Source organism: Xyrauchen texanus, chromosome 7 (assembly GCF_025860055.1).
Source record: "Xyrauchen texanus isolate HMW12.3.18 chromosome 7, RBS_HiC_50CHRs, whole genome shotgun sequence".
NCBI classification, from domain to species: domain Eukaryota; kingdom Metazoa; phylum Chordata; class Actinopteri; order Cypriniformes; family Catostomidae; genus Xyrauchen; species Xyrauchen texanus.
Window position 1 is genome coordinate 4,998,477 of NC_068282.1, and position 19,757 is coordinate 5,018,233.

Genomic DNA, 19,757 nt, shown 5'->3' on the forward strand with positions numbered 1-19,757 from the left:
ACTTTTTTATAGTGTACCATTAAATATATATATTTTTTTGTCTTTCACATGAATATAAACATACACAATGAAAAATGAAAACAATGTTTTCCTCAAGATTTTGTAATTTCAAAATATATATATATTTTTTTTACATTAATAACACCAATGACTTGAAATCAAGGGACAAACATTCTTTTGATATTATTAAAAAGATTAAATACTTATTTTGTTTATCTTTTTTGCACACTGGTTCGGTCTTGCACTATTGCTTGACCTGAGAAAACAAAATGAGTAAAAAATAAATATAAATAACTGTAAATGTTATAGAAGTGCTGTACCAGAGAGTCTTTTCAGGCAGCTGACAAATTGAAATATGTTTTTTACAAAATGTGTAAAACAATATAGAACCCATCCATCCATCTTCTATGGTCCTATGCAGGGTCACATGTAGTGCTGGAATTAACCCATCCCAGCTGTCTTGGGCCAAAGGTAAGGAAACACCATAGACAAGTGGCCAGTCCATCACAGGGCAACACACGTTCACACCAACGGGCAATTTAGGGTCTTGCCATTAATTTAACCTGCATGTCTTTTTGGACTGTCCCTCACAAACACAGGGAGAACATGCAAATTCACACAGAGAGGCCCAGTAAACACAGGACTCAAACCCAGGACCTTTTTGCTGTGAGGCATTTTTTTCATGACTGAAATGTCAAGGGACATGTTTATCACCATATTTTCATCATGACCCAATGATAATTCTGTTGAATAACTATTTTGATTTTTTTTTTTTTAAATAAATAAGTTTAATGCTCATTCACAGGAACATAAAGTGCACATAATTAGGGGTGACTGGGGCAAGTTGTCACTTTTTATTCCAGTAAATATCTCTTAGGGTGATTTTATTAATGAAAGTCAATTTTATTTTTTGAATATTTTATTTAAAAATGTCAACAAAACAGTGACAACTTGCCCCAAACTGCCATGAACCCATTAGCCATTGTCCTTAGAGCACATTTTTCCTTTTTTGTTTAAATCTGTTTTCTTATATAGTTGGCCTTTGCTTAATATGTGCCATTGTGGTTTTATTGTGTTCACTTATTTACCTTTATTTATTAAGACCTATTACAAAAACATGAGTATGTTGGAATATTTGGAGGATGAATCCACACAAAATAACCTAATATAAGACATGTTTGAAACCAACATAATACAAATAATACTGCTGGTGAAATTAAACATTTGTGTAATTAGTCTTTTGACTCAAACTTGATATTTTATGAGATATGTCACGTGTGACAACCAGCGTTCTGCACCGTAAAGCACATCCGGTGCCTAATGTTTTGTAACAAATATTAAAATATCACTACCGTGTGTTCATTCAATCGACCAGCAGATGGCGTCGTCCATATGCCATTAAAAATATTGTATTGTCCAACGGTGACCCCTAATGGTGACAATGGGTCAATGCTTATCCTTCCTAATCCTCTTATATGTCTGTTTGTGAAACACAAGCCAAACTGCTCTCAAATTAACTGTCTAGCATGTTTAGAGAGTAAATATATAATCCTTAATTACATGACATAAGTGTAAACAACACTCATGGTACTTTCATATACAGTGGTGTACAAATGTCTGAGACAACTAGTCAATATATTTCTAATTAAGTAAGATATTCAAAACATAAAGTGCATTAACAACATAAAAAAAAACCTGTGAAAAGTTCCATTGAAATATTAACATGCATTTCAAAATGTCTTAGCATTTGGCTTGTCACCCTTTTGCTTTAATGACAGCATGCACGTGAGCTGGCACAGTTTGTGCACAGCCTGATAATCCATGTTATCTCAGTGTGATTTGAGAATTTTCCAAAGAGCTTCTTGTGTATTTCAATGGAAGTACACACTTTAAACCATTGCACTGATTAATTCACATATTTATGTAACATGGTATTTACATGGCATCACCATGGTACCATCATGTCACAATTATCTGTGAAATTCTAGTCCAAAGGTACAGTTTGGGTTTCTCCTGGGGACTCTCTGTGCCAGTGCATTGATGACATTAACAGCTGGATGTGCCAAAACGTCCTTAAGTTAAACAACGACAAGAAAGAGGTCATTGTATTTGGCAAAAAAAAGGGAAAATTCCCAAGGTGAATACATAGGCTACCTTGATTCCAAGAGTCTAAAGACAAAAAAAATCAAGTAAGAAATCTTGGAGTCATTTTAGAGTCAGATCTTAGTTTCAGTAGTCACATCAAAGCAATAACTAAATCAGCATACTATCATCTAAAAAAAAAATATATAGCCAGAATTAGATGTTTTTTTATCCAGTCAAGCCTTAGAGAAACTTGTTCATGCATTCATCACCAGTAGGGTGGACTACTGCAATGGACTCCTCACCGGCCTTCCCAAAAAGAGCATTATACACCTGCAGCTCATTCAGAATGCCACTGCCAGTATTCTTACACAAACCAACAAATCAGAGCATATTACTCCAGTCCTCAGGTCTTTACACTGGCTTCCAGACACATTTAGAATTGATTTTAAAGTACTCTTACTCGTTTATAAATCGCTGAATAGCCTAGGACCTAAATACATTTCAGATATGCTTGTTGAATATAAACCTAACAGACCCCTCAGATCATTAGGATCAAGTCAGTTAGACATACAGAGGGTTCACTCAAAACAAGGTGAGACAGCGTTTAGCGATTATGCCACCCGCAGCTGGAACCATCTTCCAGAAGAGGTTAGATGTGCCCCAACAGTAGCCACATTTAAATCCAGACTGAAAACACATCTGTTTAATTGTGCATTTATTCACTGAGCACTGTGCTGCACTTATTGATTTCACTGAAGCAATTTGCTTTTGTCTTTCTTTCATTTGAATTATTTTGTATCTCATCGACTTGTGATGCCTATTGAACCTACAGAGAAAAATCGGTAAACTCTCTCTCATTTGATTATTGCAAAACCTGACTCTGAGTTTTAATTCTTCAATACCCATACTGAGGACCCAGCTGTCGCCCCCTACAGCTTATGGTGGAAGAATGCAGGAAATTTTATCAATGTAAAGTTGATCAACCAACAAAAATAAGATAGGTAGATTTTATTATTTTGTTAGGGACTGTCTGGTGGAGAGATTGAGTGAGGAGCTGCTGTTAGTACCTGAATAAAAGAGGCCTAAGAGAGTTCAGACAGTCCACGCTTATGTTCTAGACCTCACTTGGAGTTTTTATTAAGAATCTAGCAGACCTGGATGTAGTGGTATCTTTTTGTTTTCTTTCTTTTTTTATCCCCTTTTCTCCCAATTTGGAATGCCCGATTCCCACTACTTAGTAAGTCCTCGTGGTGGCGCGGTTACTCCCCTAAATCCGGGTGGCGGAAGGCAAGTCTCAGTCAGTTGCCTCCGCTTCCGAGACTGTCAATCCGTGCATCTTATCACATGGCTCACTGTGCATGACACCGCGGAGACTCACAGCATGTGGAGACTCATGCTACTCTTCGCAATCCACGCACCCCATTGAGAGTGAGAACCACTAATTGCGACCACAAGGTGGTTACCCCATGCGACTCCACCCTCCCTAGTAACCGGGCCAATTTGGTTGCTAAGGACACCTGGCTGGAATCACTAAGCACACCCTGGATTCGATCTCATGACTCCAGGGGTGGTAGTCATTGTAAACTAAGCTAACGAGGCCCCCGATGTAGTGGTAGCTTGATAAGAATGTGAGGATGTCCTTGTGACATCAGAGACATCTGCAGAAGAATAGTCTGAAAACCTCATCTCTCTTGGTGTCTCCATTCAGACAGGGGTGCCCCGAGTTTAGGAAATGATAGATAGCAGATACTTTAAGATCAAATTAGATATTCATTTTTCTTTTATTTTCTTGTACACTGAGCTCTGTCTTTGAGACTAAAATGAAAGGAAAAGAAATTCAATTTTTTAATATAACTTTTTATCAATGCGTTATTGCTTTTTATTCTTATTTTATGGCCTTAATTGGTTTTCATTTTTTATATATCTTGTATTTTCTTGAAAATGTATAGGCTATTTAAAGCACTTTGAATTGCCATTGTGTATGAAATGTGCTATTTAAATAAACTTGCCTTGCCTAGTCTGAATGTCTTGATGCATTATGTCCGTTGTATATTGTGAATAAAGTTGATAAAAAAAATAAATAAAAAAAAAACATAAATAAAGTTTACATTTGTGTTAAACAAAAATGCTAAACTGGCTATATGAAACATTTCTGTCACTCGTTCAATTCCACTCCAGCGTAAGAGCGCCGCTCGTTCTCTCGCTGCGGTGTGGGGTTTCCCAGGGCTGATTGCAGGGTTACCGCGCCCATCTCTCCGTCTGATGGCCGGATGAGAGCTGCACTAGAGAGAAGCGCTCCTTTAAGGAAGGCAACGGGAAGTGGCCACCGACGGACTTATACGTTGACCAAAGTCTCCAAACGGACCTCCATGACTGCCCTTTTCAATCGCAGTTGAGATATCCGCTTCTTCCTCGACGTTCACAGGCTCATTTCCTGCCCGTCGGAGCGAGTTATATCGCTGAAAAAGTGGACTCGTTTGAGAAGCGCTCGTCTTGTTCGTTGATGCGTGGATTTGACAGCAACACCATCGTTTTTTTCGGTCAATGCCATATAAACAAAGGCCATCTACGACTGAGAACAGGTATGGCACACAGTGTGTATATTATATGTGTTGTATTTGTAAACTGGTGTATTTGTTGGTTAAAATGTTAGCCACCATTGAGAATGAAGGGGGGTTGGGGTGAGGCGCAGGTAGCGGCTAGCCGAGCGATTTACATGCACAGCAATGGCAGGCAAATTGACGAAATACTGTAGTTTAGAACAGTTATGTAGGACTGTTTGGTTCTAATGTGACTTTTTAGTGCACTTAGTCGCTTGTGTATTCTTATAAGCGTTAATAATGTCGACCCACTTCACTTGAGGCCGTTTTGTGCGAGTCAACTTGCTAGCATTTAAAATCGCTGCTATCTCGGAAATTGAACCAATTACTTGCGTTGAATTGGGGTTGATTCACGTATATTGTGGTTATGGTGGCTTTAAAGTAATGTTAAGGGTATTTTGACGATATTAGGGGTATGATAGTTTTGGTAAGCTATCTGGCTAATTAGCGGAGCTTCTGGCTTTGCAACACAACTAGGCCTTCCTCTTGTGCTTGTACAGAATCGAGGATTTTTTTTTTTTTTTTATCACAAAACGCAGGTTGACACATTACCGTGGGCTTGAAGTGAACATTGATCGAATTGCTGTCGGTAAATAAAGATGAGTCATTTATTTGTTCTCCCTGCAAATATGCTTAGCGACCAAGCGGGCAAAATCCATCGGGAATGAATGTGGGTTACGGTCTGCACCATCTGGCTGGGCATTACAAGCTATTTTAGCGTGATTATATCAAGTGTGGGTTCATAATATGAATCCAAATGGCCTTACTTGAAAATCCAGTATGCATTTAAGCGACTTAGCTTTGTTGTTAGCTTAAGTGGTGGTTCTGTATTGAATTAAGCTTGCACCGTTGCCTTTAACAACTCTTTATAATAAGGTAATTGGATTTCCTTTAGAAGTCTCCATTTGAAAGGCTATGCCGTTCAGGTATCTAGTTGCACTGCCTCGCTTTCCGACATCTCGCTGATGCTCCACCACAACGATCCTCCCAAATCTGCCTATGCGATCCGGCCAACAGTAATGCACCAAAGGCGCAGCAGCTCTCCAGCTACGCGGAATGAATGGAGCTTGATGTTCTTTATTATCGCTGCTGGAATATTTTAAGAACGGGCGAGCAGCTCTGGATTGAGGCCACTATTAAGGGATTGGGCGGGGGGGATAGGCTACGGGATAAATGTGTTGAGCCACCCCCTCCTTTTCCCCCCAACCGATCGAGTATGCCATCCTCTTCGCTTGCATTTAGATAAAGGGACACCGTTCATGAATAAAAAGGGGAATCAGTGAATTCTTCAATGTGGGACCAAATAACAAGATGGCGATTGTAGAGCATTTCTCATGCTTCCCTCTCCGCACTGATATCACAATGCTATTGATTTAGCCCGCTGTAAAGACGGCGAAAATACACTGTTACTATATAAACACCGTGATGTGTTGTAAAAACGAGGCTTGCTCCTTTATATCACGATACAAACTTTGGCCTATTTTCTAATAAAAGCTTTCGTTTTATATAGGCAGTGTATAATAACAGCCCACACTAGGGGAGGTATTTTTATGGGAAAGCAGTCGGATTGTTGTTGCATCGTATTACCGTTTAAAATACCGATAAATAGGTGTGTCGATGCCACTTTTCTTTTCAATCCGAAAGCAAGTACTATCAAGGCCAATACTGCCGATATCGATACTGGACATTTTGTGTTTATTATTTCTGAAAATTAAATGGGTAATTTTGGCCATTTTACGTTATATTTAAAACTTGAAAAACAAGTTGCATACATTTTTTGTTAGCATTAACAATCTTTAGATTTTAAATCAACTCGAGACAGAAGCCAAGCTAATGGAGATAAATATTGCCTTAAGGAAATATGTAGTTGTGAATGAAAAGAGAAAATCCCTGTTTAATCAGACAATCAAAAACAACATTAGGTATTTCAAACATTACATTTATAATTAATGCAAACTATGACAGAGTGGTGTCTGCGAAGTTGCAAATATTTGCTTAAATTGTTCATTTTTAAATCTTTAAATCTTATGTAATGCAATAGTTTTCATGGTAAATAAATAATAATAAAAAAAAGACTTTAGTATAAACGTTAACACCACCTGGTATGTGGAATTATCCTGCTTCCCACTCCTGAACCGGTAATACCGAGTATGTCGCGTTCAAGTGCTTTGTTGTCGGAAAAACGTTAATTAATTTATATTTCTCGAGGAACTTTAATTTTGACACCATAAAAAAATATTACTCAGCTTGCTGACGATAATGGAGTAAAAATTTATTAAATGCATACAATTGTTGCTGATATACATAAATATGACCAAAACCGTAAGTGTTAACAATGAGCTGTATTTAAAAAAAAAAAAGAAAGAAAGAATAAAACCTGTCATTCTCTACAGAAACTGCACTCCCCTCCGCCTTGTTGAAAGTTTAGGACTCCTCCCATCTTGTAAACTCAGGTTCTAAAATTATTTCAGAGTTTCAGTCATAATTGAGCAATTCCATGAAAATGTCTAAAGTTTTAAGCAAAGGCACAGAACTTCTTTTAAATTGTTAATTTACATCTATATTTTACTGTAATATAGTGCTTTAATGTATTTTATAAAATAAAAATAAATCAGAAATGACATCCACCTCACATGAGGGTGCACGATTTCTAAAACAACTTTTTCAAACAGCCATGCTGTGTCACGTCAGTTACGTTTTAGAGGTTGAGTTTACATCACTCAAGCAATATTCATTCAAATAAGTTGATACTTTCTGTACAAAGCTGACTTATGTTTATGTAAAGTATGATGAGTAAATGGTCTCCCTTCATTACTTGAAGCACTTATAAATATGCGTTATGGATGTGACCATTACGGACACTTCATATCAAATCATATGTATGTCAATGAAAGCGTCATAATCCTCCACTGCTCGTTCTTTACGATGATGATTCTGACACATCACTGACTATTGCTTTGATCTGTGATTTATTTTAAGCTTCTGCATTTATAGCTAGCATTTGGGAAGGGACCGTTTTAACAAACTTTGCGATTTTGTATTGTAATATAATCAACATAATCTAATATTGCTGAGTGGAAGAAAACTTGTTTAGACTGAACATTTTCTGACGTCTGGACTTTATCAGCAGGTGTCTATGGTTATTCATTCAACTGGTTCAATATATCGGTCAGGAGTACTTTAAATGTGATGTTAAATTTGAAGTTTTCCCTGCAAATATCACGTCTGTAATGCTGGAATTGCCCAATTACGGCTTGAGGGGTCATACATGTGCAACTTGAGGGGAAAACTCGCGTTTACGATAATTATGATAGCACGTGAAGGCAGCATAAGATGTGATTCGGGTGATCTGATCACATGTGGTCAGCCCTAAACCCCTTTAAAGGTCTAAACAGGGTATAAAACGTTTTGTGATCAGATCACAAAAACCACATACAAATGTGGTCAAAAACGCATGTGTCCGAATGTGAAGCCCCTCACCTGTCAATCAACCGCTGTGCTTAAACAAGAGTTAAAACTTTGTGTTTATGAGCAGCTTTAAAAGGAAATAACCATCCAATCGAGTTGCCACAGGAGATGCATTTAAGTGACCAGGTGTAAACAGCGATGTGTCTCACCTTACAACATGTGATCGGATCACCCGAGACGCATCGTAATCCCAGGTGGAAATGGGGTCTTAGTATCGATATTTTCATCTAAACACCAGTATCGAAGTATCAGTATATACTTTAGGATCGATCCATCTAGCCCTACTGATCAAATCATTCGCCTTTTCGAATTGACGGAGCGTAAAATGCTCTGCACTTCACGTAGTGAATTTGTGGAGATTTTTGGTCATTTATCTCGAAGAGCATGTTTACAAACACGTTTCGTTTAGGTATGCAATTATGATTTATTAATATGCAGTATTGCGAATATTGTTTTAATTGTTTTCAAAGGCAGGAAAACGTCACGCGCTTGTCCATAAGACATGGTTAATTTAAGTTTATTGAAGTTGATGTCCATTAGAAAGAGGTTAAAATACAATGTCGTATAGATTATACCCAGAACAATATTAATTTCTGGACTTTTAATTTGATATAGCCCATATAAATGATGCTACTAGTCCACTTTTCAGTGCTTTTATTAGAAAGAAAATGCACCTGAATGTCTTAAATATCTGCTTTTTGTTTAGGTTCAATTTTGCATTCAGTGTTTGAATAAGCTGTCTATTTATTTTTGTTATTGTGGGTTACTTGAGTAACTCAAGGCATCAGTTTGTTTCCCATTAGGCGCCTTGGAAGCTGATAAGTGGTGGGAAGTGATGGCAAAATTGATTTCTGTTCAGATAATGGAGTTTCTCAATGTCCTTTTTATTTTCATGTTGACATCTATTTATGCAGCTGTTAAAAAATTAATCGGCTCATCCCTCCTTTTCTTTAAAAAAAGCAAAAATCTGGGGTCCAGTCGGCTCCTACAATAGAAGTGAATGGGGCCAATTTTTGATTGATAAAATACTCACTGTTTCAAATGTATAGCAGCCACAAGACATAAACATGATATTAGTGTGATACAATCACTTACTAATCTTTTCTGTGTAAAGTTATAGCCAATGTTACAACTTCGTTGCCATGACGATGTAATATCAACTAGGGCTGGGTGATTAATCAAATTTTATGTTCAATTACGATTTTAGCGTTTATGAAAACAAGATAATCGAGATGAAACTATTAATTTGCCGCATTCCATTTCGCAATGAAACACCCTGGCGTTCTACCTTTTAAAGCATCCTTTATTAAAGTTAAAATAATAAGGAAGTGGGTTATGAAAATAAATTCAGAAACTGGAATTTCTTTGCGGTCAGCACCACGACTATAAGTTGCACAAAGTTACCGGGGAAGAGATTGAATCTTCTCCCGGCTGATGCACACTCTGGCACAGGGACACTTGTCACTCACATGCGTTTGCGACAGCTAGATTATAACGTGATGGCTCACGATGTAGTGAATCATAATACATGTGGCACGCTCACTGCGTGTATCTTATCATGAAGAAAATCGGCGACAGGCTGCTCTATTAAGAAGAGAATGTTTGTTTTTTGAGAGGTAAAGATGGATTGATGTGAACATAAAGGTGAGAGAGTAGTCTTAGCCCATTATACACTGGAACAAAATACATTTTTGATTTAGTATTTGTTTGGCTTGTTTTCAAAGATAATATCTTAAACTAATTTAAAACCACATACATATACTTTAAGAGCTATAATGCAGAGAATGTTGAATACAATATTTAATCAGGGCTCGACATTAACACTTTGAAGGGGCAAGTGAAAGAATTTTACTTACACGACCGGACAAGCAGACTGATTACAACGTCAATAACGAAAAAATAACTTGTTATATTTGTGATAGACTAGACCTATGTCACTTATTAGAAAGTTCATATTCTTACTAGACCTATGTCACTTATTAGAAAGTTCATATTCTTATTCTGCTGTTGAAAGTAATCCAGAGCACGTAATTTTATAATTCGCTAACAATCTAGTAACCGCTGCGCCCTGATTGATTGACAGGCGGCGTATGTATGCATGCTGAAAAGACTCTCGCCAATGCCCACCTGAACTGTCAAATACATGCCAAAATGCCCGTCTTGGTGAGGTATTCATTTAAACACAGAGAGTGATGTCTAAAGTGAACGAAAACGGCGGAGAAAAAAAGCAGATTTGTATTAAAATGTCGGACTTGTAAGTATTAGTGTTGTCAAAAATATCGATATTTCGATAAATATCGATACTAAAATATCTGAACGGTACCAATACTAATTTCCCGAAGTATCGATACTAGCCTAGCTGTCACTTTCACTTCTCTCCAAAGGCGCGTTGACAAACACCACACACACACACACACACGCACTCGTCTCATTCGCTCTGGTTAAATAGCAAAAGTGAAGTGAATGTAAAGATGGCGAGTGCATGCGGCGCCCCCGCGACCAGTTTTGGTTGATAAAGAACACAGCAGGAGTGCTATCTGGAAATATTTTTGATATGAAGCCAGACATCCCAAGTCTCCCGGAAGTTCCGGGAGTGTCCCGAATATTGATAGCTTCTCCCTGATGCCTGCAAATTAGTTCAAATCTCCCGGAAACTATAGCGCACATGCGAGACAGAACATACTGCGCGCATAACATAGATAGCGCGCGCACAACATACATAGCGCGCGCACGGCAGAGAGGGAGAGAGCGAGAGACCTTATGAAAGCTAGTCAACCCCAACACCCCCCCCCCCTCTTGACGTTTAAGTATCTTTTGTTGACATTGAGATTGGATTTGATTTGACTTGGAAATACAAAAGATTGCACTTTTTATTTACTTGCACTTTATTGGTTTTTGAATGTATGGCAATCTGAGAGGCTTTTGAACAAGTGCACTACCTCTGGACATTTTGTTCATGTAAAATATACCTCATTGTCATGTTCTAGACTTAGTTCTACCCCCTTAATATAGTGGCAGTTGTTTTTCTCCGTGGTATCGAAAATGGTATCGAATATCGATATTTTTCAAGGTATCGTATCGAAGTAAGAAATTCTAGTATCGTGACAACACTAGTAAGTATAAATGTAAGCTAATAGACATGCTGCTCTTCTAGTGTGTCAATAATCAAACGAGAAAACACTTACTGCCCTTGACTGGGTAACTTCAGTAGCTTTAAAAAGTATTAATGTATTATAATCATACAGTAAAGACCAGTTGTAGTTGTATGTTGCATTTCATTCAGAATGTTTACTTGAATCCTTGAAACTGCCGTTAAAAGCTTTTAGTACTTTTAGGAAAAAAAGTACTTAATTTTCTTCATTTGTATTTTTTGTTTTATTATTTATAATCTATTTCAATTCATTGGTGTTTTATTGTTATTTTATTACTGACTGTTTACTAGTCTTAAATAATTTCTTCAGAACTTGAAACCATTCTTCCATAATGAACATATTGGTTAGTGTTATTATTTGTTGCGTGCGGTGTTAAAGCTGGTATTGAGAATCTTCACATTTCACTACTGACTACTGAAAGTTTGGTATTGTGATAATGTATAGGCTTTATTGAACATGGTAGATCTAGCTGCAATGACATGATGAAAAAGTATATCTCATTCCATAGAAATGTGAGCACCCCTGCTGTAGATGATGGTGAGGGAGGCTTTTCTTTACATTTCAAGTTAAAGGAAATCCACTGTTAAAAAGACACATTTTAAAAAACAAAAAGTGATTAAGATTTTTGCCATAATTGAGCAGCCTTAATATCAATAAACCTTAAAACTCGAATATGACAATTTAAACAACTTTACAGCTCAAATAACATGAGTTTTAAAAGATTAAATAATTGAAGTGGTTTTATAAAATTATAAGCTTCAAATTTCTGCCTTTTTAAACCCTAAATAAATTGGACCCTTTCACTTCCGTTGTAAGTGTATTTATCTTTGCAAGAATATACTGAGTTCAAGTGCGTGCCGAAGAACTTTTTGTGCACTCAAAATATCATCTTGTTCATACAAAATATGTTAGCACTCAATTTCATCTATTACACAAATTGTGGCACATGTATTACTCCATAATTACTTCCCCCACTGGCATTCATTCTCAACATCATTTTTTGTATTTGTGATCAGGCTTATTATAGGCCTATTTGACAAAATCCATCTATCTTTTTATATGTTAGCCTATGCTCGGGATGGAGTGGTATTAGAGCAACGTAAATGTTGATGTCCTAACTTTAATAAAAAATAAAAATGAACCTCCGGGGCGGGCAAATCTCGCCATTTCGCTTCTATAGGCGGATCTTTTGTGACGTCATTGTTTATGTTTGTCGCGTTGCATCATGGGAATCGTGTGGCAGGAAACACCGCTAGATACCTGTAATTTTATTGTTTTGCACGTTTGGAGGATGATTTAGAGAAGAGGATGGTTCACTCTTGCTGTGTGGTCGATTGTACGGCTCGTTGGGGGCCTGATAAAAAGTTTTTTCGAATTCCCTCCGAAAAGGATCGCGAAAAACGAAAGAAATGGTTGCGTGCAATTACGCGATTGAACCTAGTACATGCAGCATTTGTAAGTCCTATCCTGACAGCTGCTTCTACTTTAAACATTAAAGCTGCTACATGACTGCATGTTTCTCCAAGACTGGATTTGAAAGAAGGAGAAATGTGTAAGCTGTGATATACAAATTTTCACCATAGTACAGACGCCATTGAAAGTCTCACACTGAACACAATTGAATTGGTACAACAGTCACTACATTTTCAATAAATAAATAAGAACACTGATCAATGAAGACTTACCCGGCTTTGCAGTCGCAGTGAGCAGTGATTATTTCGCCGTTCTCTTTGGCGATCACCCACGGAAGATGCGAATCACGCTGTGACTCTGCTTGGCCAGGTCTAACCTCTGTTTTTAGCACGATCACTGCTTTCTGTTTGGCAGAAAAGATCGGCCCAACTTTTTGAGAAACAAAATAATCATAGGCCTCCAGACTTTTGAAAGCCTTTAATCTTTCATGAGTGAAGGGTCCAGGGGTTTCTATTAAATAAGAATAAATGTCTCCCCAGCAGACTGGTGGCCAAGAAACGGGCGAGTCGGACCAACGTTTTTTGTCATCCCAGATCTCATATGGCCTTTGAATAACTTCGATTTTGTCACCAATACAAATTTTGAGCTTCTCTCCAAACCTCCTCCGGTCTTCAGATGTTAAAGTGCTTATATATTGTGGATTTCGCCCGCTAACTCTCTTGAAAGTGCTCGTCGTGTCTTTACAGCCCGCCATACTGTTTGTTTTGTTGCCACACAACCACTCGCGCATGCGTACAAAGATGTCAACAAAGATCCTCCTATTCCGCAACACTCCTGTAACGTGAATCACATTCACTGATCGGGACGATGGGGACCACAGGCTATGATGTGTATTGTACAGTCTGACATAATGACCCTCAGTGTGCCATGGCGAAATTAATGCGTTCATATTGTTCAGTCTGACAAGCCACAATTCTAAAGAACTGTAATAATCCTAGAGTGTATAGCAGGCTTTATTTGTCTTCTGGATTTGTTTGCGTAAATGATACAAGTCTATATCATTGGGTTGCGCAATTAAGCCCTACAAGCCAAATGATTGTCTCTAGGATACTAGAAGTTATTTTTGGATTAAAAATATGGGCTCTTTAAGGATAGATACCAAATTCTTAGACCGCAACCCGGCTTTGGACAGCTGTTTTTCCATGAGTGATGCTGAGCAGGATTACAGACTTACTGTGTGTGGATTTGAGCTTTTAGGATTACAGGCTTGGATAGCGATAGTGCTGGTTACTGTCTTTTCTATGATCCAGCTTTGACAAAATATATATATTATGTTTCATCTGTTAATGCTTAATAAGCCACATCATCCGCTAACAATTGGAGGTATTTGTGTTTATGGGCTAAAGTTCTGTTTTTCGGGGATTTAAATGATCACATACAATGTTTTAATGGGCATTTGACATAATATACTGCATCTAAGAAACATACCTTCCATACAAAAATATGCATTTTTACCTAAATTCTTGATGTACAAGATTTTGGTTAACTGAAAGTTTTCTCCTAGCTATCTAAGAAAGAGTTGCCTTAAAGTGACCTGAGAATATGCAGCCTGTAGCTTCTTTAGGCCATTTCTCAAAGCTCTCTTTTTGTACTGCGGTCAGCTGACTGATCAAGTGTTTGTTGAGAAGGTGAGATTGAGCTCTGCATGCACATACATTATAATAGGGCTGGGCAATATGTCTTAAATTATATTTCTATTTTTCAGCATATTGACAACATTCGATATTTATGTATTTGATTAAAAATTGCTCAAGTGTTTAGTTTTTTGTTTGTTTGTTTGTTTGTTTTTATCAGAGGAACCATAATTTCATCAAAACCGCTATTGTAACCATGTAGATTAAATATTTTAAAGACATTAAAAATCTAATAATTAGTTTTTCATTAAATAAACAAAGTAAGGGTGAATTAAATTCAGTCATTTTTATTGATGTGCACTTCATATTTAAATTTCATACACACTGATACATAGTAGCTTAATAAAAAGCATTATTTAACTTCAGATGTTTTTACTGTGCAAAGCTACTTCACTAACTTATTTTTTAAGCCCCAGTTGAACATTGCAAAATACAAAATTATTATTATGGGACACGTCAGGTTGATTATTATAATATAATGCTGAATTATCATTATTATTCTGACTATTAGATTTGCGTTATACAATAGTAATATATTTCTGTTCTGTTTACTTCATCTTCACCTGGGAGCTTTTATTTTGACACCGAAAGTGCTGTTGTATTTACTTGCACTTCACACTGAGCTTTTATTTTGACACAGAAAAGGCTGTGTATTTGACAGTTTACAATATTCTGCATTTCCAGAAATGCTGTTATCTCCTTTTCTGTTCCGCGTTTGTAGATTTGTATAATGACTTGTATCTGTTACTAATGCATGTGCACATAGATCAGTGCATCACTGGTTTGTTCTGAATCACACACAGACCATATTTATCTGTCTTTAAATCACAGCCTTTTGTGGATTAATAATCACATATGACCAACTTGGCATTTTGATGTTATTTTGATGAGTTGTGCAGCCCTGAAGGATCGTGAAATTGGTCTACTGATGCGCTCTTTATGAAACTTAATGGCCAAATGAAAGCACATTAATGTCATCGCAATATTCACAATATTGGTCTTTTACATCGTCAGCAGAATTATCTAGATTATATTGTTAATATTTGATGTTTCGGAAAGCCCAACAGTATAATGATGATGTGGTAACTTTGTTTTGATTCTAAAGAGTTTTTTGCCTGGCCTTTCATGCAGAATATATACATTTATTCATTTGGCAGATGCTTCTATCCAAAGCGAATTACAAAATAGGAATAATACATCATAAGCTATTCATCTTAAGGGTACAGTGGTATGAAATGTGCTGCATTACAAAGTTTCACTAGCATCAGAATAGTAATATCCAAGACAGATTAGAGTGCATCAAGAATATATATAATTATTTTATTAGTGAATGGTTAAGTGCTCATGAAAATGTTTTTAGCCATTTTTTGAAGACAGAGAGTGAGTTCATTCCACCAACATGGTACAGTGAAACCAAAAGTCCGGGAAAGTGTTTTGGTGCCTCTGTGTTGGTACAAGAAGTCGCACTCATTAGCCGACTGCAGTATTCTTGTGGGAACGTAGCTCTGCAGAAATTATTGTAGGTAAGCTGGAGCAGACCCAGTGACTTTTGTATGCCAGCATCAGAGCCTTGAGTTTGATGCGTGCATCAACCGGCAGCCAGTGAAGAGAGGCAAGGTGTGGTGTAACATGCGCACTCTTTGGTTCATTAAAGACCAGACATGCTGCTGCATTCTGTATCATTTGCAGGAGCCTAATTGCACATGCAGGGAGACCTGCAATGAGAGCGTTACAGTAGTCCAGTCTAGTTATGACCAGCGACTGAACAAGAAGTTGTGTGGCAAAGGTCTTATTTTCCTGATATTGTGGTCTTTGAGATGTGGTCTGTGAGTTGTTTCTTGATGGTTACCCCTAGATTTCTGGGGAAGGCATTATTTTAGTTCAACCCAGCTGAATGGTGATTGTTGTGTTCAACAGCAGGGTTGGCTGGAAAGATGAGGAGCTCAGTCATCACTAGGTTAAGTTGCAGGTGGAGTTCCTTCATCTAGGCCAAGATGTCTGCCAAACAGGCTGAGATTCAAGCAGTCGTTGATGGTTGTCCTTTGGCTGGAAAGAGCTGCGTCATCTGCGTAGCAGTGGTTGGAGAACCCATGTGCTTGAATGATGAGTCCCAGTGATGATGTGTATATAGAGAAGAGAAGTGGCCCAAGCACTGAGCCCTGAGGTACCCCAGTAAGTAGCTGATGTGACTTGGACACATCACCTCTCCAGGCTACCTTGAAAGACCTAGGAATTAAACCTGTCAAGTACAGTTCCTGTGATGCCCAGAGTAGATGGGGTGGAAATTAGGATCCGAAGGTTGACTCTGTCAGAGGCTGCTGCTTGTTCTGCGAGAAATCTGTTATGCAAAGTGAAGCTTCATTATTATTATTTTTATATATTTATTTGGTGTAGTATTTAGCCAAAAAAAATCTGTTTGTTTTGGGAATAGAATCAAGATGTTTATATTTCTTGCATCGACAAAATGTTGCTTTATTAAATGTAAAAACGTGTCAAGGTATAATTTGTACCCATCTTATGGTTGACTGTGGAGCTGGTACTCCATGAACTCACATGTTTGTTTTTGGAGTTGTATTGTATTGGCTTTTTTAATTATCACCTCGATGTTATCCTGATTAGGGTCTGGGTAGCTCAGTGAGGAAAGGCACTGATTACCAAACCTGGAGTCCCGAGTTTGCATCCAGGACATGTTGAGTCAGGTGTCCTAAACAACCAAATTGGCCTGGTTGCTAGGGAGGGTAGAGTCACATGGTGTAACCTCCGCGTTGTTGCTGTGATGTTGTTCCCTCTCAGTGGGGCACGTGGTGAGTTGTGCGTAGATACTGTGGAGAATAGCATGAAGCCTCCACACGCACCATGTCTCTGTGGTAACTCGCTCAACAAGCCACGTGATAAGATGCATGGATTGACTTTCTCAGACGCGGAGGCAACTGAGATTCGTCCTCCGCCACCTGGATTGAAGTGAATCACTATGCCACCACAAGGACTCAAGAGCACACTGGGATTGGGCATTCCAAATTGGGGAGAAAAATCATTGTTACACTTTTTTTCCTTAAAGAATAATTCACCTAAAAATTAAAATTCTTTCATTAACTACTTTTCCGCTATCAACTGGCCAGCCTGGGGCTAATAGCATCAGATCTCGAGCCACAAGACAAATGGATCTGCATTCCCTCCATCGGGTCAATAACTCTGCAGCGTTGCCCCAAATCATATGCCGCTGCTGTGCCAGTGTCACACCCCACCCATTTCAAAAGCAAGAGGGAAGTTGAAGCTGAGACATGTTATCTAGAATATCAAGTTTAAATCGAATATATACAGCGAGAAGTTGACAACTCACCGACTGTAACTGACATGGTCCCGAGTTGTCTCTCCACTATCAGCGGGACGATGTCCCAGCACACCATCAATGAATGTTCACCGAACCATGGAAAGTTATTTCTTGGGAGTTTTAACGGATTTGTACTGAGCCCGCATTTATTTTATTAATTTCTTCCTGAACCTGTACTGTTTTGCGCTGTATACATAACCTGGGATGTTCAGCTAAACTCTTTGTCATTAAACCCGCCTCAATTTCCAGTTGGCCTTGTTCGGCCCAAGGGTAATCGGCAGGCCGTTGGCCCTAAGAAAGCCCAGAGGAGGCACTATGAACCCCCGAAGTAACAATGGGAACGTAACTGGTACTGGCACGCACTCATTTGGCCTGACAGTGGAAATGCAGCTATTTACTCACCCTCATCCCATTCCCAGATGTTTCTTAATTCTGCAGAACACAAACAAATATTTTTATAAGAGATCTCCACTCTGTAGGTCCATAGTAAAGTGAATGGGGCCCAACACTTTCAAGCTCCAAAACACACAAGGCAGCATAAAAGTAACCCATATGACTTAAGTGATTTAATGCATCTTCTGAAGCAATCCAATCCATTTTGGGTGAGAACAGACCAAAATATAACTCCTTTTTCACTGTACATCTTGTCATTGCAGTCTCTAGGCACAATGTTGATTTTCAATCTCAATTACACTTCCTAGTGCTTGACGCATGCGCAGAGTGCTAGATGGCGCTAAAAAGTGTAATCGCGCTTGAAATGAGACTGCTGATGTCAAGATTCATAGTGAAATTTTAATTTTGGTTTGTTCTCACCCAATACTGATTGGATTGTTTCAGAAGACATGGATTTAACCACTGGAGACTTTTGAATGACTTATATGCTGCCTTTGTGTTTTATGGAGCTTCAAAATTGTGGACCCCATTTACTTGCATTGTATGGATTTACAGAGCTGAGATATTCTTCTAAACATCTTTGGGGGTTTTTTCTGCAGAAGAAAGTCATACTTAACTTGAATGGCATGAGGATGAGTAATTTATGTGAGAATTTGCATTTTTGGAAGAACTTTTACTTAAAATGATTTACCCCATTTTAAAGCCAAATTTCTTTGTATCTATGCTACATTTACAAAGAAAATAAACAATTAGACTATCTTCTGCAAATTAAGATTATTGCCTTTGACCTGAGTAGGCCATTATTGAAAGCAAATAATATGTGTATTTTTTTCCCTCAAGTTCAACTGTACACATTTTTTCCACAGAAAATGTTTACGATTAGCATTAGAGCTCCCATGGGGAGATATGGGAAGACCATTTGATCAGAATTTTTATTTAACAAAATAAACTATTATTGAAATTATGCTGTGCATTAAAAAGTTTTGCATTTAATATTAGTGGCATTGGCCTTATTAGGTCAATATTGTAAGCCCATAAAATCAGCTTTCAGCTTGAAAATTTTAATAAACTGTTGAATAAAACCGGTGTCGGGCTCTGTATCGGCGAGTACCAAAAATGAAGTATCAGTACTCAAACTCAAAAAATTGTATCAGGACCTACATAAAATAAATAATTGTGGATCTTTTCTTTTGTACATTACAATGTTAAAAAAAAAAATATTATTGGAATGGGCCTGTTTAGGAAGATATTGATACTGTTATTGGCCATCATATCTGGAATTGAGCAAAACATAAAAAAAAGTGGGCTATCGTATCCGCCACAATTTCAGTACCATTGCATCCGTTGTGGTATTCATGTTGGGTTGAGTAGTGTAGGCCACACCAATGGCACAGTACTGAAGGTGAGGGAATTACCTCTTGTAACCATGTCATTTTGATCAGCAAGATTAGAGGACTTAGAAGTATTGTCTTGATGCAGGCCCATTTAAGAGGTCAGCCAATAAGGAAGGAGCAAGTGTATAGAATAGGATAAGACTATCACAAAGAAGAAACATTTTCTGGCTGTCAAACACCTTGTACAAGCCACGTAAGGTAAGATATCCGCACATGAACTTTTTTTT

The 19,757-nt window shown here is 37.9% G+C and overlaps 1 protein-coding gene across 2 annotated transcripts in view; it reads left to right on the forward strand.

Moving 5' to 3' along the window:
• The first annotated feature begins 4,307 nt into the window (after positions 1-4,307).
• Positions 4,308-19,757, forward strand: part of gnb1b (guanine nucleotide binding protein (G protein), beta polypeptide 1b) — a 37,178-nt gene continuing 21,728 nt past the window's right edge. The window contains exon 1 of one of the 2 annotated variants that reach the window (XM_052130340.1): positions 4,308-4,667. The gene's annotated coding sequence lies outside the window, so the exon portion shown is untranslated. The remainder of the gene's footprint in view (positions 4,668-19,757) is intronic. The other variant, XM_052130339.1, reaches the window with a different exon arrangement.